The sequence below is a fragment of the Coptis chinensis genome, chromosome 6, assembly GCF_015680905.1.
Source record: "Coptis chinensis isolate HL-2020 chromosome 6, ASM1568090v1, whole genome shotgun sequence".
Classification (NCBI taxonomy): Eukaryota; Viridiplantae; Streptophyta; class Magnoliopsida; order Ranunculales; family Ranunculaceae; genus Coptis; species Coptis chinensis.
In genome coordinates this window covers 84,235,797-84,257,998 of record NC_141461.1, presented here as the reverse complement: position 1 = coordinate 84,257,998, position 22,202 = coordinate 84,235,797, and the positions used below count along the sequence as shown (strand labels likewise).

The window sequence follows — 22,202 nt, the reverse complement described above, 5'->3', positions numbered from 1 at the left end:
TTCAACTCAGCAGAAGAGGTTTGAGCACAGGGGTGGGAGGAATTGGCAAAAAGGATTCCAGAGGATCCTCGTCTTGAGTAGTGAAGACTTGTTTAGGTAAGAGGTCCCCAAACTTGGAAGGTAGAGCGTCAGAAGGATCTAAAATAGGGGTAGTCTCGGAAAGGGCGCTGACTTCCTCTAAGTAGGAATCATCGTCGAAGTCGGAACTACCAAAGGAAAGGAATTGGTGCATTTGATTTTCTGGAAATGTATTATTGAAATAATCTTGAGATAAGCTCTTGATCATGTTGACTTCCCCATCTATAGACGAATTGGGTAATTATTTCATTATCTTGAAAACATTTACCTCAACAGAAAGATGTCGAAAGGACATGGGCATCGAACCATCTAGGTAGTTTATGATAGCGTTGACAGTTGCCAAGAAAGGACGCCCTAAAATGATAGGAACAGAGTCGTTAGCGACTTCTGTGTCTAGGATAATGAAGTTGGCTGGGTAGTAAAAATCTTGAACCTTAACCAGCACATTTTCAACAACACCCTTAGGATACTTAATAGACCGATCAACTAATTGCAATGTCATTTTAGTAGATTGCATCTCCTGCAGACCTATTTGTTTATATAAATAATAAGGGGGTAAGTTAACACTCATTCCCAGGTCTAATAGCGCAGTCGTCGTATGGGTATCCCCCAAAGTGCATTGTACAGTAAGACGACCAGGGTCCTTATACTTAACAATTCCATTATGTTCAGATAGAGTTGGGAACTGTTCAGTTAAAAATGCGTCTTTTGGTATATTGGTCTTCCGCCTAGTAGTACACAACTTTTTTAGAAACTTAGCATGTTGTGGTAACTTTTTAATAGCATTAAGAAAAGGTAGGTTAATCGTTAGATTTTTAAAAACTTCTCTAATCTCATCAAAGTTAGTATCATTGTGTAACATGGCTAGTCTCTGGGGAAACGGTGAGTTTTCTTTATATTTAGCATATGGATCAATAGGAGTTTTAACCTTGGCTGTTTTCCTCTTGGGTTGAGGTTTAACCGGTACCTCTACAGGAGTAGGATCGTCAGTTACTACTTTGGTATCTAGTAAAATATTAGGTGTAGGGACCACTGGTGGGGTAATAACAGGCATCATTACGGCGTTATCTACCACTTTGCCAGAACGGAGAGTGGTGATGACATTTAGCTCACCTACATTGATGTTATCAGTACTAGGATTATCGTTTACTTCAAAGGCTGTGTTTGGTATTTTAGGATTTGGTATGGCTTGACCTGAAAACACACCTTTGGGTGGGGCTTTCTCTTGGGATAATTGTTGGGTTAAATGATTATGGGATTGTAAAACCTGTTGGTTAGATTGAGTCATGGATTGGAAAAGCTGTTGGCTAATATGTATGAAGGCGTCGAGACGATCCGGTTGTGTAGGAGTAGTGGTCACAGCTGGTGTGACTGGAACTATCTCACGTTGATTATTAACGGGCGGGTTGCGATAGTTATTAGTTACCGGAACGATACCTTTATTAGCATTATAATTAGTATTATAATTATTATAATTACCTTGTCCGTGTCCTTGTCTCGGTGAAGCTTGGTTGTAATTTGGCATTGGACTAACATTTTGATTATTAAACCCTGGAGGTGTAACGTGATGATTATTTTTTCAACCAAAATTGGGATGTTGTTTCCAAGGCGCGTTAGGTTCGCTATTAATGGAATAAACATTGTCCGGTTGAGCGGATGGTTGTTCATAGGCTAGAGGACAATATGAGTCGGGATGCTCAAGGCTGTAACAGAAATTACATGGAAGATTGTTGACGTTCATGACCGGGTTGTTGTTGAACAGAAATGGCTTCTACCTTTTTAGTGAGAGATTCGATTAAAGTTTTAAGCTCAGGATAAGATTTAACCTCAAACATACTGGCAGCCTTAACTGTTGCAGAACAATTACTAGAGTGGGGGATGTCATTACCCCCCCCCCCCCAGTTATTTTGATGTTTAGATTGATTTTCCAAAAACCTATAAGCCTCAGAGGCACCTTTACTAAGGAAACTACCCCCAGTCATTATGTCAAAAACCTCTTTATGGTGATGTAAAAGCCATTTGAAAAAGGCACGAACAAGCGTGTCTGTCGCAAGGTTATGATGTGGACACTCAATGAGAATATCAGTGAACCTATTCTAGGCCTCTAAAAAGGATTCATGAGGATTCTGGCAGAAGAAATGAATCTTTTGAAGCATTTTATCTGTCTTTAGCGGTGGGTAAAATTGTTCCATGAATAATTGAACAAGTTTGGCCCATGAGTCCACAGAGTTAGGCGTTTGGGCAGTTAACCAAGATGCCACCTTATCGGCGAGGGTGAAAGGAAACACCCTCAATTTAATTTTCTCTGAACCAACAGTAGGATGATGAAATGTGGTAAGAACTTGTTCTATCCTACGCATATGCTGATAAGGCTTCTCATGGTCTAACCCATGAAAAATTGGTAACAAATTAAATATATTATAGGGAGGATTCAAAAATCCCCCACTGGGTATGCAAGAACGATGCACGAGGTCTATCGTTAAGGGCCTTATAAAAATCAGAGAGAGGAGTCTTTGTTTCGTCAGCCATTGGTGCAGGTGTAGTGTGTGGTATTCTAGATAGGTGTGTGCGACGACGTTTGCAATAAATAATCGAAGATGGTTTACTAGTACCAGACCTTAGTCTCATACAAGGCTAAGGCCAATATAAAGCAACTACGAACAAATAGTCAAACAACCCTGATATGCTAGAAAAAATCCTCTAATAGGAAAAGCGAGGAGTGGAAGAAGGAGTACCTGAGTGCCTCCTTGCTACGCATTTGAATAGCGTCTTGTATACGTGATCACAGTGTATTCATGAAGTTAGAAACATTGAATAACTTAAATGAAATGAGTTGAAAACAAACCTGTGAAAATCGGGCAAATTCAGAAGTGGGCGCAAGTGCTTGGAACTAGGCGTAGAAGGGCGCGTGTGCGCTCTTGCCTGAACCATTGTCTAGTGTTTTTAGGGCGCGCACACTCTCAAGATAGCCTTCTACGAGCGTGGACATGCTCTGTGTAGATTTCTAAAAAAAAATATTTTTTGAGCCAAACAACACAGTCAGAACCAAACAAGGGTGGGTGGGTTTTAATGGGATTTTGATAGGGATGAAAATTCTAAAGGAAACGAATTTAAACAGAACTAAGATGGCAGCGGTGCCATTTGATAATAGTAAAAACTACTATTTACTCCTACTTAACTAATTAAACTTAAACATAAGTAAATGCTATAGTAATTGCTTTCTAGATTATCAAAGTTATCTACTCTCTTGAATCATGCAATAAATGGAGTAGAGAATTCATTCCACTCCTAGTCCTTTAAACGTAAGTTTCCACTAGCTTAATCGATACTAACAAGACAGTTGAGAGTAATGAATTGAATTATACTACTATAGCAATTGAACTTAAATAGATGTTTAACTTATACTATGATAAATAAATATTGAAATGTGAATACGGAGAAGGGATTAGGGAGATTTGAATCCACTTGATGTATTCCTAATAAGCTAGTGTCGATTATTGCAGTCCTATTCAAATAAGATTAAGTCTTGATCCCTAATTCTCATGGCAATCTCTGCCAACTAATAATTAGCATGTGAGAAAGTCCAACCCATTCCCATGGCGAATCAACTATCCTTCTAAAGTGAAACTCTTAACAAGCAATAATTCTAACTAAAATATAAAGTCTTCATCAAGCTTCATCAAACCCCTCTAATGGAAGTTTAGCTAGAGGTCATTAGACTATCATAAACAGATAAATAAGAAGAAGACATAATGAAGAACAATAATGAACTTTTATTAATCTATTGAATATTGAATAACAATAATTAACTAAGGTTTAAACTAATAATGAAGTCTAAATCTTAACTATCTATCTCTAATTAATTATATCTATCTAAGTCTAAGTATATCTAATTATATGCCTTAGTCCTCTTTATATAAGAGAGGCTAGGTCTACATTTTCGTGCATGGGCTTTGGAGCCATGTTTTGGGCCTTTGAATCAAGCCCAAAGCCTAATTATATAAGTCCAAAAAGGATTTCTCTACTGGAAATTACTGTAACAGCCTTTTCATCAACTTCTGCTCCTCCGATTGGGTGAAGGCCTAGACCGTTAGAAAGTTCTTTCCGAGTCGGTCATTTTAACATATAATAGGCCCAATTCCGAGGTCTGAGTCCAAAGATACATCCTGCATAAATTCTGTTGACTTTTCTACTCTATTTCTTCCCGCGTTGACTTTGATTTTTCAGCTTTGATCGGGCTTTAAAAAGGCTTTTTCTCTTTGAATATTCTTGGCTTTTAATCATAGAACTTCTTAGCAACCAACTTTTGCTCCTTTATCTCGCAAAAGTGACATGTTTCTTTACATATTTGACTCCACTGCCTGAAATACATAAACGCACGTAAACAGTACTAATTCATATTTATTATACATATAATTTGTCTAAATATAATGATATTAAGGGGTTAAAACTACAGTTTTGGGCTCTTATCGTGCATCTTCAGCAACCTTTCGGTTTCCGTGCATCCTTGTGTCGTCTTCCTGCTGGACCATCTGACGACTCTTCAATTTTCTCACCCTATCGAATTGACTCTTTAACCCTTCCCTTATTTAAATCCCGCTCCTTCTTCTTCCTCTTCCATTTTACTTTTTCATTATCTATCCACTACTAAAAAAATGACATATTATGACGCTTGTTTTTTATCTATCTTGACGGGTTTGTTACAAACCGTCAAGATAGGTGTTTTAGTAATATTTTTATGACGGCTATTGTAACATTATATCGTGTATGACACAAACGTCAAGAAAATATAATAAATTTATGACGGCTGTTGCAATATTATGTCGTGTATGACACAAGCGTCAAGAAAATATAATAAATTTATGACGGTTGTTGCAACATTATGTCGTGTATGAGACAAGCGTCAAGAAAATATAATAATTTTATGACGGCTGTTGCAACATTATGTCGTGTATGAGACAAGCGTCAAGAAAATATAATAATTTTATGACGGCTGTTGCAACCTTATGTCGTGTATGACACAGGCGTCAAGAAAATATTATGATTTTATGACGGCTGTTGTAACATTATGTCGTGTGTGACACATGTGTCAAGAAAATATTATGATTTTATGGTCAAATTAGCAGTATATTAAACCTTTCCAATTTTTTTTGGTGCAAATTCTCGGACCATATTCAACCGTCAAGGACGAAAGAAAAACTATCGCGAGTACAAAAAGTGAACTGTCAACATTAATCAGACCTAGCACTGGGCTAAAGGGCAAAAGAGTAGATCATTTTTATCTTATTCAAAATATCGAATAAATCTTGAGGTGAAATTTCAAAAACACCTCTCAGCTTATCGGGTTAATTCCCTTTCCAGGCTTCCTTCTTCCTGAAAAGCTTTATTGTTTCAATCATCTCCTTTTCAGTCCATCTTCATCTTCTTACACTCGACCATATTCCTCTCTCAAACTCCCATTGATTTCTCTGAAGACCTAGCAAAGTTTGTCAAGGAAGGATTCCCTAATTAATTTTCTATGAACGACTAAACCATAACCATTTTTCTTCAATTCGTGAATCTGAAGCTTTTTAATTCGAGAATGGGCGGGACGAGTGCGTTTGGTGGAGAAATGTCGAATTCTGAAATTGATCGAAAAGTTTGAAAAGTGGATGCTTTTGTGCAGTCCGTTTCCATTAATGAAGTTGAGAAAAACTACAAAATTTGTTCTAATCTCTCGAGCAGAAATAACAAGGTATTTTGTATTCACTCGCTTAATTGGGGGTTCTGAATTGAGTTTGTTGGGCAGCCTATATAAGACAAAGGTTCGGATTTTTTAATACTCTTATTATCTACCTTGAGGTTGTTATATTGATTTGTTTTCTTAAATTCTTGCTTTTTTGACTTCAATGAGTTCTATATATTTTTGATGTCTTCTTCATTAAACAATTTAGATTTTCTAATTTCCCCATTTATATTAGCATTACTGGCCTTAAATTTGATGATATTGTTATTATGTTTGGCTGCAAAGCTTGAGAAGAAAAGGGTATAAATAGAACCAGTGAACATCTGGTGTTTGCGAATTTGGAAAAGTGGAAGTTTGTAAAACCCCATAACCGATATAATATGGAAGATAGATGGGAAAGGTGGGATCTTGTGCCTTAGTCTTTCGTGTGATTTTTTATAGGGGTTTTAGTTTGATCTTGGCCTGAGTCTGTTTCACAATTTAATTCACATTGTCGTGGGTAATATATGTAACAGCAAGCCAGCAGCCAACAGTAAGCATTACATAAAGGCTATTGTCTCATATATTGCTATTAAAATGCTATTGGAGTTTCTCTAACCCAGTTGGTGCTGTAGAATATCAGTAGCCACTCTAACCCATTTGCATCATAGCTTAAGAATGTTCTCCATCTGCACTAGGCATCCATGCTAATATCTAATGGTTTGTTAGGTTGTTTAGTAACGGTTATTTGACTTGGTATTGGTTCTCTTTGTGCATGTTAGTTGACATGTTGAATGTTAATAGCTTGTTTCCGTTTTCTGAATTGGGTTTGTTGTAGATTTTAATGGGTTAGAATCCAATCCCTATACATTATCTAATGTTGGCTCATTTATTGCTTTCGGTGCCTCGGTAAAGTTCGATGTCTTTGGGTGCATAACCATCAAAATATTTTTTTGAGTTACTTTGTTTTTTAGGTTGGTTTGTGATAGTTTTAAAGTATATATGCCAATTTTTTGCTTTGCCAATGTTGTGCAGAACTGGCCTGCTTTTATTTATGCTGAAATTAAGTCCAACAATTGTTATATGAACTCAATAAAATGTTGAGTTTTTTATCTGTCTTTTGAAGATGCAGTTGTTTATCCTATGGTTCAGTATGCACTAGGAGAACCAAAACTTGGAAATAGTCCTGACGAAGAAGGTACTATTAAATGAACCAATACTTTCCGTTTTCCTTTGTATTTGGGAATACTTTATTAAGCATTTTTTAACATCTCTTTAATTATTCTATGAGCTTGTAGCTTATTGGATGTGTAGGTAGTGGTATTTTCCAATATTGCATAAATATAAGTAGTGGCTCCCTTCCCCTGATTCATAATTCAGCTCATTGGTTTTTTCCTCATTATCTATACCAGTTTTGTTCCTCATTTGCTTAGGTGTTGGGTCCAACAAGGGTTGCCAAGCCATACTTCTTACCTTGCTTCTTCCCTTAATTTGTTTGAAAATATCTCTTCAACCTCACTTCCCGACTTCGCCTCCTCCTTCGATGCCGGTAGATCAACAGATTCTTCAACCGACATCGATCACGAGCTTATCGAGTTGCTTGTCGATCTCGTCTTCCTTCGGTCGGCCTGTCATCGAAGGATGTTAGCAAAATCGCAGTCAATATCTGAGATTGATGATGTAACTAAGTGGGTATCACGATGCCTTATCTATCCAAGACAGAAAGAATGCCTATGATTGGACTCTCCCTGGAAAAGGACTTAATCAATGCCTGTTTCTGGGTCTAGAACCCCCATCCCCCCATCCGATTCAGTGGAAGCTAGAAAGACTGGTTTGCAAAAGTATCCGACATGTGTAAGAATAAAGTGAAAGTAATAGATAGGAATCGGAACCTTAAGTGAGTGCGCAGTCCCGATACGAAGAAGAAAGGGGCCGTCAAACGGATAGAAGCATCGCATTGAGAATTGACTCGTCGGATTAACCACCTTTAGCACGAAATGAAATCCAGAGATATTGCAGCTCAGCACATTCTCCACTTAATTGGGGATGGAAACCGCACCAAACTATGGTCTGTTGATCTTGTTGAATCAGCACCAAAGGCAGAGGAAGCGATTCCATCGCTGCGCCACTCCTGCAATAAATATTGGCTTCATAGTGGCGACCCCTCCGGTGGAGCAATTGATTCCGCCATTAGTTACCCATAAGCCGTATCTTCGACTCCACGAAAGAAGAATCAGTGTCGACTACATGAGCATTCCCTTACTCGGCAGAGCTTTCTCAAGAAAAAGGAAATGATAGTAGCTGGATATTTCGTGCAACAAATAGAAGTGAATTGGCTTTGGCTACGCGAGGTCGCAACAAGAGCGCTTCCTCTTTTTCTTTGCCACCATGAGATGTCGCCTTCACTGGTTCTTGGGGGTTGGAATAGTAGGCGAGCTTCCCCGAGGCAATCTGTTAATAACATGCGCTGCAGGCTAGAATTCGGTTACTCTTCCATGCTTCTGGGGCTAAAGAGGCGAGTAGCCGAACGAGCTAACTCGTTTACGGGCGCTAGTAAACTTCACGGATTTACCCATCTATTTCTTTCTACGTAATAAACTATCGGTGCAGCGGGGGATGCGGGCTGAGATGGTAGTAAACAGAGCTTAAAGCGAGTTAAGTCGTCGATCGAGTGGAGTGGAATCACTCAACAGAGAAGAAGGGAAGGGGCACGAATAACGGCCATAAAACACGTTTCGACAAATATCAATAGTGAGGAATTGGTCCTAGGGCGAAAGCATAGACAAAGACACAGCAAGAGCGCACTTCTCACTGCTTGACTACGCGACCATTCCCTTAAGAAAGAAGCGAACAAAAAAGGGGAAAAGCAAAAGTAAAGAAGAACAGATGAACTGGGAGTTTAGAAGGATCACCAACTTTAGTGAAGAACTCAATTTTGAACCGCCAACAAGCGCAATACCCATTTTTATAGGGGGCTGAAACCACGAAGACAAAAGCTGTCACTACTCGTGGCCGGGGCCGGTGTTTGTATGGAGAAATAACGGGGAAGCACAAGATTACGCCCGGGATCAGCTACTACAGGACTGATGCCTCTTTTCTCATATATAAGTAAGTCTTTTGTTTCACTTCTCACTCGTAGCTTCTTGTTAGGAATAGGAGGCTCGAAACGCTGCCAACTCCTTACTTAGATTTCAGGGGGTTAAGGTAGTTTACTTGCTGGCTGATAAGTCAGGTAGCGAAGCCTAAGATTATATGACTGATTAGATTACTAGTTTGTTTAACTGAGGTTCCCCGCCTAAGTCCCATATCTTAAAGACTAGAACTCAACGAACTAGCTGGAGATTCGCACATGACTCTACGCAATTTCATAATGAAAAAAGTAAGACTAAGCCCTAAATGAGTAAGGCAACCAGAAAAGAAACCTATTCCAAAGCAGGGAACTCAAAACGTGGTTACCGGGAGCGGTTCTAAGAGCTTTTAGGCAACTTGCCTTTGCTTAGAGGAAAGACTGAAACCTGCCTTTGCCTTTGATCGTCTTCTCCTGACCCGAAACCGATCGATCTAGCCATGAGCAGGTTGAAGAGAGCTCTAACAGGCCTTGGAGGACCGAACCCACGTATGTGGCAAAATACGGGGATGACTTGTGGCTAGGGGTGAAAGGCCAACCAAGATCGAATCTCCGGCTAGTCTGACAGGATAAACAAGCGCCTATCTCAACAACGTCCAGTACAGGGAAGGGCCAGCTATGTATAGCCTAAAAACCCCAACCCTGACTTTAGCAATAGCTGCTGTCATCAAATTAAAATGGATGCTCTAGATTTAGGGGTACGTGCTTAATTGTATCCATTTGATGTTCTTGTACTCAAGAAGGCTTCTAATTGCTCAAGGTATGTTCTGTGTCTAATTTCGCTAACCTTATTGCAGATTAAACTTAATCTAATTCATTATAATAGATTATACTGTGGGACTATAAAATAGTTTCTCTCTTCCAGGTTTTGTAAGCTAGTCAAAGGAATTCCAAGGTGGGAATTCCGAGGTGATAATGGCAGTTGGCAGGCTCAAATTGGATCTAACAAGAAAGCGAAAAGAAATTATAAAAGAGGTGCACTCTTTGCTCTATCTTTGGTATCTAATTATATTGAACTTAACTTTGATGATCGATGAATTGTAACTTTGTTTTGAAATGCTTGATGCATGATAGTTTGAACTATAACCTAGCAATTACTTGTTAAAATATGGTTTTGCCAATGACAACTCTTAAGAACTTTGGGTTATATATATGCTACCATAAATAATCTAAGTTGTACATTCAAAGTTTGTATAGACTAAAGCACACAGAAAAGATCAAGAACATCTTATCCCTTCATTTTTTCATGTTAATATTTCATGATACTATTCTTATTATTGTTTTTCTTTTTTCGACTTTGATTTTTTGCAGGTTAACAAGTTTGACAGATGAATGAAAGTCGAACCATGCAAACTGATCTTGTTAATACATATTATGTGGATATTTTTTTTATTAAATGTATGTAAATTTTGGAGATGATTGAATGTAATGGATTATGTTTTGTGAATGGATCATGAATTGGCTAGTTTGTTACATTGATAATGTTAAGTTGCTCGTAGTGGAGTTGGATTGTATAAATGGTAAATTATTTATGCAATTTTCAGGGTATAAAATAAATATTATAAAATATTTTTTTTTTTCCAGAGAAAATGTATCTTTTATGACGGCTTAGCCAAAACCAACACAAACTAAACATGTTTCTTGACAGTTTTACAAAAATTATGACGGTTGTACCAAACTTAATGACGGTTTCCATGTAGCAGTCAAGATTTTTTCTCCTATTATGACGGTTTTAGCTCTATCTTTTGACATAAAATATATTAAGTACATAACGGTTTTGGCAAAACCGTCATAGGTTTAATGACGGTTTTTGTAAACTTTTATGACGGGCTCTATAATGACAGTTGTGTTTTTAACAAACAAACGTCATGAAACTTGTTTCATGACAGTTTTTAGCCGTCATTACAAGTCTTTTTTTTAGTAGTGATCTGATTTCTCTTCACCAGGCTATTTCTTCCTTCTACGTTCACTCTCCGACCGCGTGCCCTCCAGTGCTTTCTCCGGCAACTTCCTTCTTCCTTGGACACTCCCCTCTGGATCATCATCGATCTCCTTCTCTCATTGGTATTAGTACATTTTCTTTCTTCCACTTTCTTTTGTTGGTACGATTCTTGAGTTTTTCCATTCCCTTGAGTCTGTTCATCTCCTCTTTCCAATGTCGGACACTGAATCCAGTGACTCCTCATCTTCCCAGTCTCATAAGATAGCATCCCCACCTCCACTAGCCCCGGCTGTGACCCCCTCCACCTCTGGGCGACCCAGATCCTTATTACCACCTCCTTCTCAGTGCCATAGACCTAATTTGGATGCAATTAAGGCTGCATATGGGTTTTCGGTCGATATACTACTAGAACATGTGCCCTCAGTCACCTACTACCCTCATCTGGTTCCTCGCAGGCTGGGGTGTCTTGTTGTCACCGTAGGTCAAATAGTTGTCGGTCTGTGGCTTCCACTCACCCTATTAGACGTCGAGGTGTGCAACCATTTCAACATCCATCCTTGTCAAGGCATATAAAACTTCTGGAAAATTATGTATGTCGCTAACTCATACAATAGAATAGGAGAACCCAAGATTTCCAGCTGCGATATCATCTCTCACTACTATATAAAGACAAGTACCAAAGATGTCAGTGTATGGTACCAGTCTTTTTGCGTACGCCCCAAGAAGCAATCCTTTGTCCTCCGTATCACCTCCTCAGACAAGGTGTGGCATCACTATCCGCTATACATATATGGGAATTTTCTATCCTTGGACCTTCCTTCCGATTTAACTCTTAATCATCTCGCATTCCAAACCCGTGGTGAGTCTTCTGGTACTTTCCTTCTTTTCTGATCTATACTCCCTGTTATCAACTGACCCTTGGCTATTTTCCCCTACAGGTTGGCAGCCCAATTCCAAGTCTAGCATATACTCCGGACTATCCTGTCCTTTTTTTGAAAGTCTCCACAGTTTAGGCCTTGCCCAAGCTGACCATCTGGGTCTCCACCCCACTTAAGGCACTCTACTGCTTCGAATATCGACACTCCACTCCATTAGCTAATATTCAACCCCTTTTTACTGTCCTCCACCACCTAAGAAAAGGAAACCCTGAGCCTCACCCCCACCCAAGAAAATATCTCACACCCAATCCTCCCGCCATATTCATCCCCGAACCTCGTCTCACTCCCTTGAACTCCACGAACCTCATACCTCCTTGGCACCCGAAGACATCCCCTCTTACCGCTCTATCTCCAACTGGGAAGATCAATACATCTCCTCCCCCCTCTCCTATCGACAACATGGATGTCAATAAAGTGGAGCTATTTGACAGCGATACTAACGAGGATGACGAAGTGACGGAGGTGCCTCCTACTGAGGTGCATGCTCCTGCTGATGGGCCTCCAACCAAAAGGCAGTGGACTTCTATGTCCGAGGAACCAACTTCCATGACACTGGCTGTCAATTCTACGATCTTTTCCCCCGCTCCTATCGGGAAGGTAAAGATCTGGTCATACCTGCTGGTTCAGGGTCTGCGATTGCAACCCCCGAGGAATTCTGCCCCACCTTCAAGGTGTGCAATCGCAAGGTAAACACCACGGACTCAGCTCTAGAGAATCCGGTCGTGGCCTCTTCCCTATTTTATGGCGCCCATCTACCCAAAGATCTATCTTATGTGGAAGGGGGATCGTTTGAGCAGCACCGGACTTCTTTATACAGCAATTGGGAGAAGGTATGATTCTTTCCCTCACCTCTTTACTTTACTACATCCCGTTCCTGATCCTTCATCCTTTTTTATCTCAGGTGAGCCTAGACATATCTTATATGATCCGCGACCTTTTTGGTGCCAAGGCCAAAGTGGAGTCCTTTGAGAAGGAGCTCAGTGGCCCTACCAGACTACGGGCTACCTGTGTTCGACTCAAAAAAGAGCTGGAAGCTGCCCACCTGGACAAACTCATGACTCAGGATGAACTAAAATCCACAGAGGCCTCTCATTAGTAGTACATGGATGGAATCAACGACCGTCTGAGTCGTCAGCGGGAAGCACTACTCTAGCAGCATCAAGAGAACCTAGATGCCCTCATTCAGCTGCATGAGGATGCTTCTGTGGCCCTTCTGCAGTAGCACCAGGCTAATATGGGCAAGCTTCAAGAACGCTTCAAGCTCCTGGCTGACAAAGAAGATCCAAGAAGAACATGCGCAACTTCTCCAAGAAGGGCGCCTCCTTCCCGAGAAACCAGCCACCCTTGTTCCTAGAACCAATGATGTCGTGGCGAAAGATGTCGCGGATGAGAGGTCAACGGACTAGGATGCAGTCGATGAACCTACCGCGGGTGAGGGGTTAACGGACCAGGATGCTGTAAATGAACCCACCGCGGTAGATGTCGTTGAACCTACTGCTGAGATAGTCTAGGACTCATCCCCCCTTCTTGGGTCCAAGCCTTTGTATTTTGGTGGCTCCAAGCCTTGTAATTCACTGGTATTGTACTTATGTGTGAAAACTCTTTGTCTCAGATTTTGTCTTATGGATATTTGACTTAATGTGTTTGTATTTACTCTTTTGTTCCTTCTTCCTTTGAAGTCTGCTAGCACTTGAAATTACGAATTTCCTTAGGATAGTGATTTATGATATCTCTAATCATCCCCCTCAACCCCATCTGATCGTGTAAGTTCGGAAAAACTCTGGCGAAGGTTAATACCCCTGATTAACAACTTGGTATACACACTCTCATTGTACTCGTATAGTGTTGTATCCTATTTTTCTTACACCATCAATTTTCCTGATCTAAGGTGTCCCTTTTGGCCTTGAGTTCCTGAGGCCCCTCTACACGTCCCAACTCTCTTTGATTGGTCGTGCAAGTTGCTGGGGACAACTCCCTTTGCCCCTACGTGTGATTTGGCCCTCTTGTCTGCGAAGGGCTCGTCCCACTCCACGGGCTCTTTTAGGCCACGAAGCCTGTTGGGGCGGCTCCTTTTGCCCCAGCTTTGATAGGCACCTCATGACTGCGAAGGGATTCTCCCCTCCGCTGTCTCTCTCTGGGCACGGTTGTGCAGCCTGCTGGGGACAACTCCCTTTACCCCTACGTGTGAATTGGACCTCTCGTCCGTGAAAGGCTCATCCTACTCCACTGGCTCTACAGGATCGTGAATCCTGTTAGGAACAACTCATCTTGCCCCCAGTTTGATTCGGACCTCTTGTCCACGAAGGGCTCATCCCCCCCGCTGTCTCTAGTTTGATTTGGAGACCTTTCATTATAGGTGACATTCTCTTATCAAAAGTGTCATTGTATTATATATTTACAAACAGCTCCAGTCTCTTGCTCTGGATCTACATTACATTCAAGTGTAATTTTTTTTCAACATTCTCACATTCCACAGTTTCTCTATTAACTTTCCATCCACTGTTTGTAGCTTGTAGGTGCCAACCCCTCCTACGTCCACCACTGTGTAAGGCCCCTCCCAATCTGGACCCAGCTTTCCGTCGTTCTCCCTCTTGGTACTAGGGGTCACTCGGCGGAGCACATAGTCTCCTATTTAGAATTGCTGCGGCTTGACTCTCTTGTTATACTATTTCTGCAAGCGTCTGTGGTACTCCTCCAACCTGATACGGTCGGAGTCCCTTATTTCTTCCGCCAAATTCAAATCCCTTGACAGTATGCCCTAGTTCAAACCCTCCTGCACAGCCTTGGTTCGCATTGTAGATGCCACCATCTACGATGGGATCACAACCTCGACTCCGTAAGCTAGGGAGAAAGGAGTTTCTATAGTGGTCGTTCGAGATATGGTTCGGTAAGCCCAGAGATCATGATTCAATTCATCCGCCCACACCCCCTTTTTATCTTCCAACTTTCTCTTGAGGTTGTTCATTATGGTTTTATTAGAAGATTCAGCTTGTCCATTGCCCTCGGGATTGTATGGGGCCGTGAACCCTTGTTTCACATTGTGCTCTTGCAAGAATTCCTGCACCTTTGACCCTGTGAATTGAGTTTCATTATCCGCGATGATGGCATACGGCAGGCCAAATCTACATATGATATTTTCCCATAAGAACTTAATCACCTGCTTCTCCTTCACCTACTGTAAGGGCACAACCTCTATCCACTTAGTGAAATAATCGATGGCTGCTAGCATGAACCTCCTCTTGCCGCTGGCCATGGGCAACGTCCCTACTATATCCATTGCCCATATGGTGAACGGCCATGGACTAGATACGTTTTACAGCGGTTCAGCGGGTGCAAAGATTAGTTGAGAGAATCTCTAACACTTTCCACATTTCTTGGCAAACTCCACCACGTCTCTTTTCATATGGGGCCAGAAGTAACCCTGGGTTAAAAGCCGATGGGCCGTTGTTCTTCCAACTGAATGACTCCCATAATCTCCCCCATGCATCTCTGCCAGCACCTTTAGTGCCAACCTCTGCCCGAGACATTTTAGCAACGGCTGACTGAAGTTCTTTCGATACAACTCTCCCCCTATCAGAATGTATCTCTGAGATGTCTGTTCCATCCTTCTTCTCTCTTTCTTATCAGCCACCTCTTTCCCAGACAAAAAGCATTTGATAGGATCCATCCAACCCCCCTCTTCTTCTGCAGTCTAGAATACCTCTGTCGCCTCCTTAATGCTTGGTTTCTCCAACCTTCCTACTTTTATCGCTCTTTCCTCTGACCTAGGTATTGCCACGACTACGTATGCTAGGGCGTCAGAATGTCTATTTTCACCGCGACCCAAATGTACGAACTTGATCTTCACAAACTTAGCAGACCTTTTGTGCAACACCTCCAAATACCTCGCCATTTGCAGACATCTCGCTGTGAACCCCCCATTTGCTTGACACACCACTAAGTTTGAGTCTGAATATACTGTCAGCTCATTTACCCCCAAATCCTCAACCATTCTCAACCTCGCTATCACTGCCTCATACTCCGACTCATTATAAGATGCCGCAAATCCCAGCTTCATGGTCTATTCTATTATGTTGTTATCAGGTGTAACCAATACGACCCCTATTCCACTGCATGCATCCATTGTCGATCCGTTTGCGAACACTCTCCACCTATTTTTCTTATCCCATGGATCCAGGAGGTTCTGCACCATATCCCTTTCAGGCTCCATAACCATCTCTTCCCCCCAAGTGGGATCCTCTGCTGGGAATTTTGCCACCGTCTGTGCCTTCTCTGCAATCCTGATATGATATTGTATCTCATAAGAACTTAACATCACTGCCCATTTTAGCATTCTTCCAGACTTTTCTGCCTTTAGCGCTTGTTTCAGGGGCAAATTTGTTACCACCACCACTGATAATCGTAAAAATGAATAGTTTTACTAATGAATAAAGCGATGAAACTCTAACGAAAGTAAAACTAAAACTGGTTTGTTACTAGATTTATCAAAGATTTCTACTCTCAATCCTATTGAGATATAGTGGAGTAGATGATTCGTTCCACTCCTAGTTCATTCACGTGTAATGTTTTCTAAGTCTAATCAATATTAACTAAAGTCTAATGAGATATTTACGAATTATAAACTACGATGCAACTACCCACAAGATACGACTAATTAACTACGGAATGCTGCGTTGATTCTATGATAAGGAATTAGGGGGGATTGATTCCACCTTAACTCAACTTAACTTACTAATGACTAATCGTCGTAATCCGAATTGAACTACTACGCAGAACAATTGGTTCTTCCTAATCCCTAATTACACATGGCACTTCTACCAATTCATAACTAGCATGTGAACGATTAAACCCATTCTCATGGTGAATTAATCGTTTCTAGAGTGGAATAGAAATTACGACGACTCTGCGATAATCGGAATCAAGCTTTCATCAAGGCTTCTCAACCCCCTATAATGGAGGTTTAGCCGAGAATCATTCCGCAATCATTTCCATATGAATCTAAACTAAACATAATATCAAGATTCCAAGTTTACTAATTTAACAAACAATAATTGAAATCTAATTAATAATTAAAAAATGATATCAACAAGAATTTAAACTAGATCTATAAATGTAATGACAGAAAAACGAATTGAATAATAATAAACTATTTTATTAATCCAATCAAATGAATAATAATATTTTAAAGGTTTAATCTAAAATAATGAATGAAATGAAACTAAACTTAATTAAAAACCATTAAAACTAGATCTAGAAGCTATTCTAATGGCTACTTTCTATCCTAACCTCCCAGATATCTTAAGAGTTCAATCTTCTTTGTTGATAAGGAGGAAATCAGATCCAAAAATCGTGCATGGGCTTGGAGCCATGTTTTTGGGCCGGAAAATCGGGCCCAAAACCCAATTTCTTCAGTCCAAAAAGGGCTCTTCAGCTGGATTCGGCTTTAACAGACTTTTAGTCCACTTTTGCTCCTCTGATTGGGCCAAATCTTGGACCATTGGAAAGCTCTTCCCGAGCCGGTCGTTTTGACATAAGGTAGGCCCAATTCCAAGGTCTGAATCCAAAGATACGGTCTACGGAAATTCTACTGACTTTGTGCATTGTTTCTGCCCGCGTGGACTTTGACTTTTCAAGGTCTGAGTAGGCTTTACAAAGGCTTTGTCTTCTTGAATATTGGCCTTTAATCACAGAACTCCTTAGCAACCAACCATTGCTCATTTATCTCATCAAGGTGGCACATTTCTGCACATAATTGACTTTGAAGCCTGAAACGCATAAAAACACGTAATCAGTATTAACTCTTAATTATTACTCATATAATTGGTCTAAAAGTATGATTGTTAAGGGGTTAAAACTACAGTTTTGGGCTCTTATCAACCACTGAGCGCGCTTCAAAGTAGGGTTTCAACTTAAGGGCCGAGAATATCAATGCCAAAGCAAACTTCTTAACTCTACTATATCGGGTCTCGGCATCCAGTAAGGTTTTGCTCTGGAAATATACCGGTTTTTCCCTCTTGTCGACGACTCGGACTCGGACTGAGCTAACCACATACTCCGTGATCTCCAGATACAAGTATAATTTCTCCCCCTGTTCTGGCCGTGATAACAAGGGAGCCTTGCCCAAATAACTTTTCAACTCTTGAAACACCTCCTCACATTTTGATGTCCATTAGAAATCTGGTGTACTTCTTAGCAATCGATACAGCAGCCTGCACTTGTCTGACGACTTCGAAATAAATCTATTTAAAGCTGTGACCCTTCCCGATAGTCGCTGTACTTCCTTCACATTTTGCGGAGAAGGCATTTCCACCAAGGACCTTATCTGTTCCGAGTTAGCCTCTATTCCCCGGTGAGTAACAATGTAGTCCAGAAATTTTCCCGTGGTCACTCCAAACGTGCACTTCTCTAGATTGAGCTTCAGATTATGTGTCCACAGTATGTTGAACGTCTCCCTTAGACCCTCCAAGTGCTCCTCCTCCGACATGCTCTTTTCCATCATGTCTTTTCTTGATCTAGTCCGTACATCTCTACTTGATTGTATCCCATAGATGCATCCACGAATGAAAATATTTTGAATCCCACTGTTCTATCCACCAATTCATCTACTCGCGGCATGGGATAACTGTCTTTAGGACACTTTGAGTTAACATCTATAAAATCGACACACATGTGGACCTTGCCATTCTTTTTTGGTACTGCAACGACGTTAGACAACCAGTGCGTGAATTCCATTTCTCGTACTATTCCCGTTCCTTTCAACCTTGCGACCTCCTCGCGAATTCCCTCGGCATACTTCGGCCTAATGCTTCACATCTTTTGTTTCACAGGCTTAGCATCTTCCCTCATGTGCAAACGGTGACATGCGAAGCCTGGGTCTAATCCAGTGATATCCTCAATTACCTAAGCAAAGATATCCTTATTTTCGGACAAAACTGTACCAGCTTACTTTTCCACTCATCAGACAAACTGGACCCTACTGACGTAAACTTTTCTTCCTCTCCCATCCTTAAATTTACTATTTCGATCTCATCGAGGGTCTTTGGTCCCACCGACGACTCCGCCTCCCCCTCCATAGAGGCACACTATAATTGCTATGCTTGCCTTTTCCTAGGGTTTGAGGCTTCTCCTTCTGCCTCTCGGACCAACCTCTTCACTGTACCCTGATGACTATTATTAGTCGTCACTTGATCACCACGGACTTTATACATCTCGGTTGTAATGGGAAATCGAATCACCTGGTAGTACATGGATGGTACCGCCTTCATCTCGTGGATCCAGTGCCTCCCTAGAATCGCATTGTATTAGAAGTTAGAATCCACTACCATAAATCTGGTGAAGACCATTATCGGACCCGTTGTAACGGGTAATAAGAGTTCCCCCATGGGCTCCGTCATACTCCCATTGAACCCATATAAGTTGGTTCGCAGCAGTGTCAGCTGCCTCGGATCAATTCTCATTTCCTCCAAAGCTCCTCTAAACAATAAGTCCACAGTACTATCGCAAGTAATTAACACCCTCTTAACCATGTAATTGCCCATCGCTACCGTAATGACCAATGCATCTTCGTGGGGGGAATTGACAGATCTGAGATCCGTACTACTGAATACGATCCTATCTCCTCCCTCTGCCGACCATGACTTTGGTTGCGGGTTGCCTGCTACCTCATTGATTTACTGGATACTCGCGGTTCTCCTTATATTCTCTCTATGAGCATTGTGACTCAGAGCCACCCCGCTAAAAATCACATTAATGGTTCCCAGTATTCTACCCTGGGGTGGCACTTGCTCCTCAATCTAGGCGCCCCTTACAAACTCTCTCACCATACCTTTCTCTACCAGCCTCTGAATTAACCATTTTAACGCGTAACAGTCATTAATCTCATGATGTCGTACCTAGTGATATGCACAATATGGCTTGTTTGGCACTTCTACCGATATGCTCTCCAGTCCTTCATATCCCTGAAGATTCTTAATCAAAAGCAAGATCTCACTCAGCGGCCTATTCAGTGGCGTCTGCTCCATCTTGCAGTATGGCTTTCTCTCTCGATTCTCCCTCCTGATCCCCTCCCATCTTCTCTCAGGCCTTGAGGAGTATCCGCGATGCCCACCACTCCCTTTCTCGGTCGTCTCCATTCTCCGGTGGTCCCCACCTTTCTCTAAAGATAACACTGCCTTCCCTGACCTTCTAGAATCTTTCTGCATGGTGTCTTCATACCTTATGTACTTCTCCACCCGAGGATACAACTTGTGCAAGGTCGCGATCTCATTCTTAGCCACAGACTGATGCACTCCTGTTCCCTGTCGCAGACCTCTTTCAAATGCTATTACCACGGTCCTCTCATCCATGTTCTCCACCTTCAACGTCTCCGCTTTGAATCTACACAAATAGTCCCTAACCGACTCCGTGGATCTTTGCCTAACATTGAATAAAGCTGCGATGTCCACCACTTGCCTTTTCTGATGTATGAAATGATCTATGAATGCCTGTTCCAAATCATGAAAATTATTGGTGCTTCTAGACGTCAATCTGTAGTATCAGTCCGACGCCCCCTTTTAAGACTAGCAGGGAACATCATTCACCGCAACCCATCGTACTGTGCCTCTTGCCAAAGAGGCATCTGCTGTCAAAAATAGTGAATGTGATCCACAGGGTCCCTTTTCCTATCGTATCTCTCGAACCAAGGTTGATTGAAATGCTTCGGAAAGTCTAAGGCCCATATGGCATCCGCTAACGGATTACGATTCAAACCAGCCACCACCTGCCTAGCTGCTCCTCCTTAACCTTTCGCCTGCTGAAGATTCACCTCCCAGTTATTGTTTATCATCTCTTGAACTTGCTCCATCATCAAGTTGGTCACCGGGTTTTCGACAAGGTCCGGCACGCCCTCTTCATTGTCAGACTCCTCACTTACTTCCTCCCCTGCTTCTTCCTCCGCTCTTTCTTTTTCTCTTCTCAGTACGTCATTTTCCTCTTTCAACCTCACAATCTCTTCTTGCATAAGTCATGTCTCTTCTGTTGCTGACCCTTGTTGCTGTCTCCTTTGCTCGATCTCCCTCTTCATCACTCACCACCTCCGCCATCGGCTCCTGCACTATTGCCATTTTTGGTCTAGCCACCCCTCTCTTCACCCCTGTTGCCATCTTTGAGTTCCTTTGATCTGTTCCCCATAGACGGCGCCAAATGTAGTGTCACACTTTCTCCTCTCTCTACTTTCTATATTTCTCTCTCTTCAGCCTGCCTCCTCTCTCTAATGGATCTCTTTCTTTCCTTCCCCATCTCTTTCTCTTTATACCCCTTTCAGCTCTCGTCCCAGCCGTCCACCTGTCCTCTCATCACTCGGTCTCCCTTCCTCCTGTACATCTGCCACGTTTGTGGTCTAGGTATCTGTGGCAACGTTCCCCTACTCCTTGACTTCCCCTGTTATGTTGCTTCCCAAATAGCTCACCGCTGACCAAGTCTCCTTACTCTTCTTAAGCCCCTACAAATCATCTGAAGCTTAAGCCATAATTTGCTACTACTATGAAATTGCAAAGGTTTGATGAAGTTCTATTCACCAGTGGTCATGATTTGCAATGCGACTAATACCAAGGCAATATGCAGTTACAGTCCTAGGCGCTGGCTTGACGCTGGGGGTGAGCCTAGGTGACAATAAGCGCCTCTAGGCTCGAGGCACCGATTGATCATGAGTCAATGCCCTCTTCATACGCAAAAGTTTGCTCTACGTTCTGTTTTTGTACAAAGCATGCACGCCCTAATAATACACAAAATTTCTGGGTTAATTAAAACAATTTAGAACTGTCTAATACTCTAATGTTCTCAATTCATACTATTCCAAATTATACACGTAATGTTTCCTGATTAATTCCAAAAAATTCTATTTCCTATATCATGAATGTAGTAATCAAGAATTTTCTTTTAAGATCAGCAATGAATTGAATAAGTTTGAATTGAGTTGATAATAAGAAAGAGATGAAACTCAAGCTTTAGTATTCATCATTAATGGTGGTTACAAATCTCTCTCTCTCTCTCACTATTTTGCTATGGTTTTACAAGTACTTTCTAATGAATCTCCAATCTCCTTTCTTTCTCCTGATCATCGCTTTATATAGTCCTTTAGCTGTAGTTGTGTCCAATCATGTCCTGACGCTTGTTCATTCCTCTTCTTCTTCCTCCTTCCCGCTTCTTCCTGTAACAATGAACTTAAACGCAAGATATCGACAATCATGTCGATATCTCAAATTATTTATGATATTTGGGTTGGAATATCGGGTTGACCTTTTTGAATTATATCGAATTATAAAAACTCGATAAAAACCACATCGAAATATCAAATTATAAAAACTCGCTTTCACTTTCTCTCTCTTCACTTATTTGCACAAAAGCTTGAGACATTAAAACCCCACCACCATTAAT

At 41.4% G+C, this 22,202-nt stretch overlaps 1 long non-coding RNA gene across 2 annotated transcripts; it reads left to right on the top strand.

The window, feature by feature from the left end:
- The first annotated feature begins 6,737 nt into the window (after nt 1-6,737).
- LOC147494963 (uncharacterized) lies at nt 6,738-10,427 on the top strand. 2 transcript variants are annotated; one of them, XR_015199123.1, is made up of 3 exons: nt 6,738-6,980; nt 9,775-9,884; nt 10,221-10,427. It is a non-coding gene; the product is annotated as an uncharacterized LOC147494963 (long non-coding RNA). The 2 variants fall into 2 exon arrangements; XR_015199124.1 differs by having other exon boundaries at nt 9,600-9,884.
- The last annotated feature ends 11,775 nt before the right edge of the window (nt 10,428-22,202 follow it).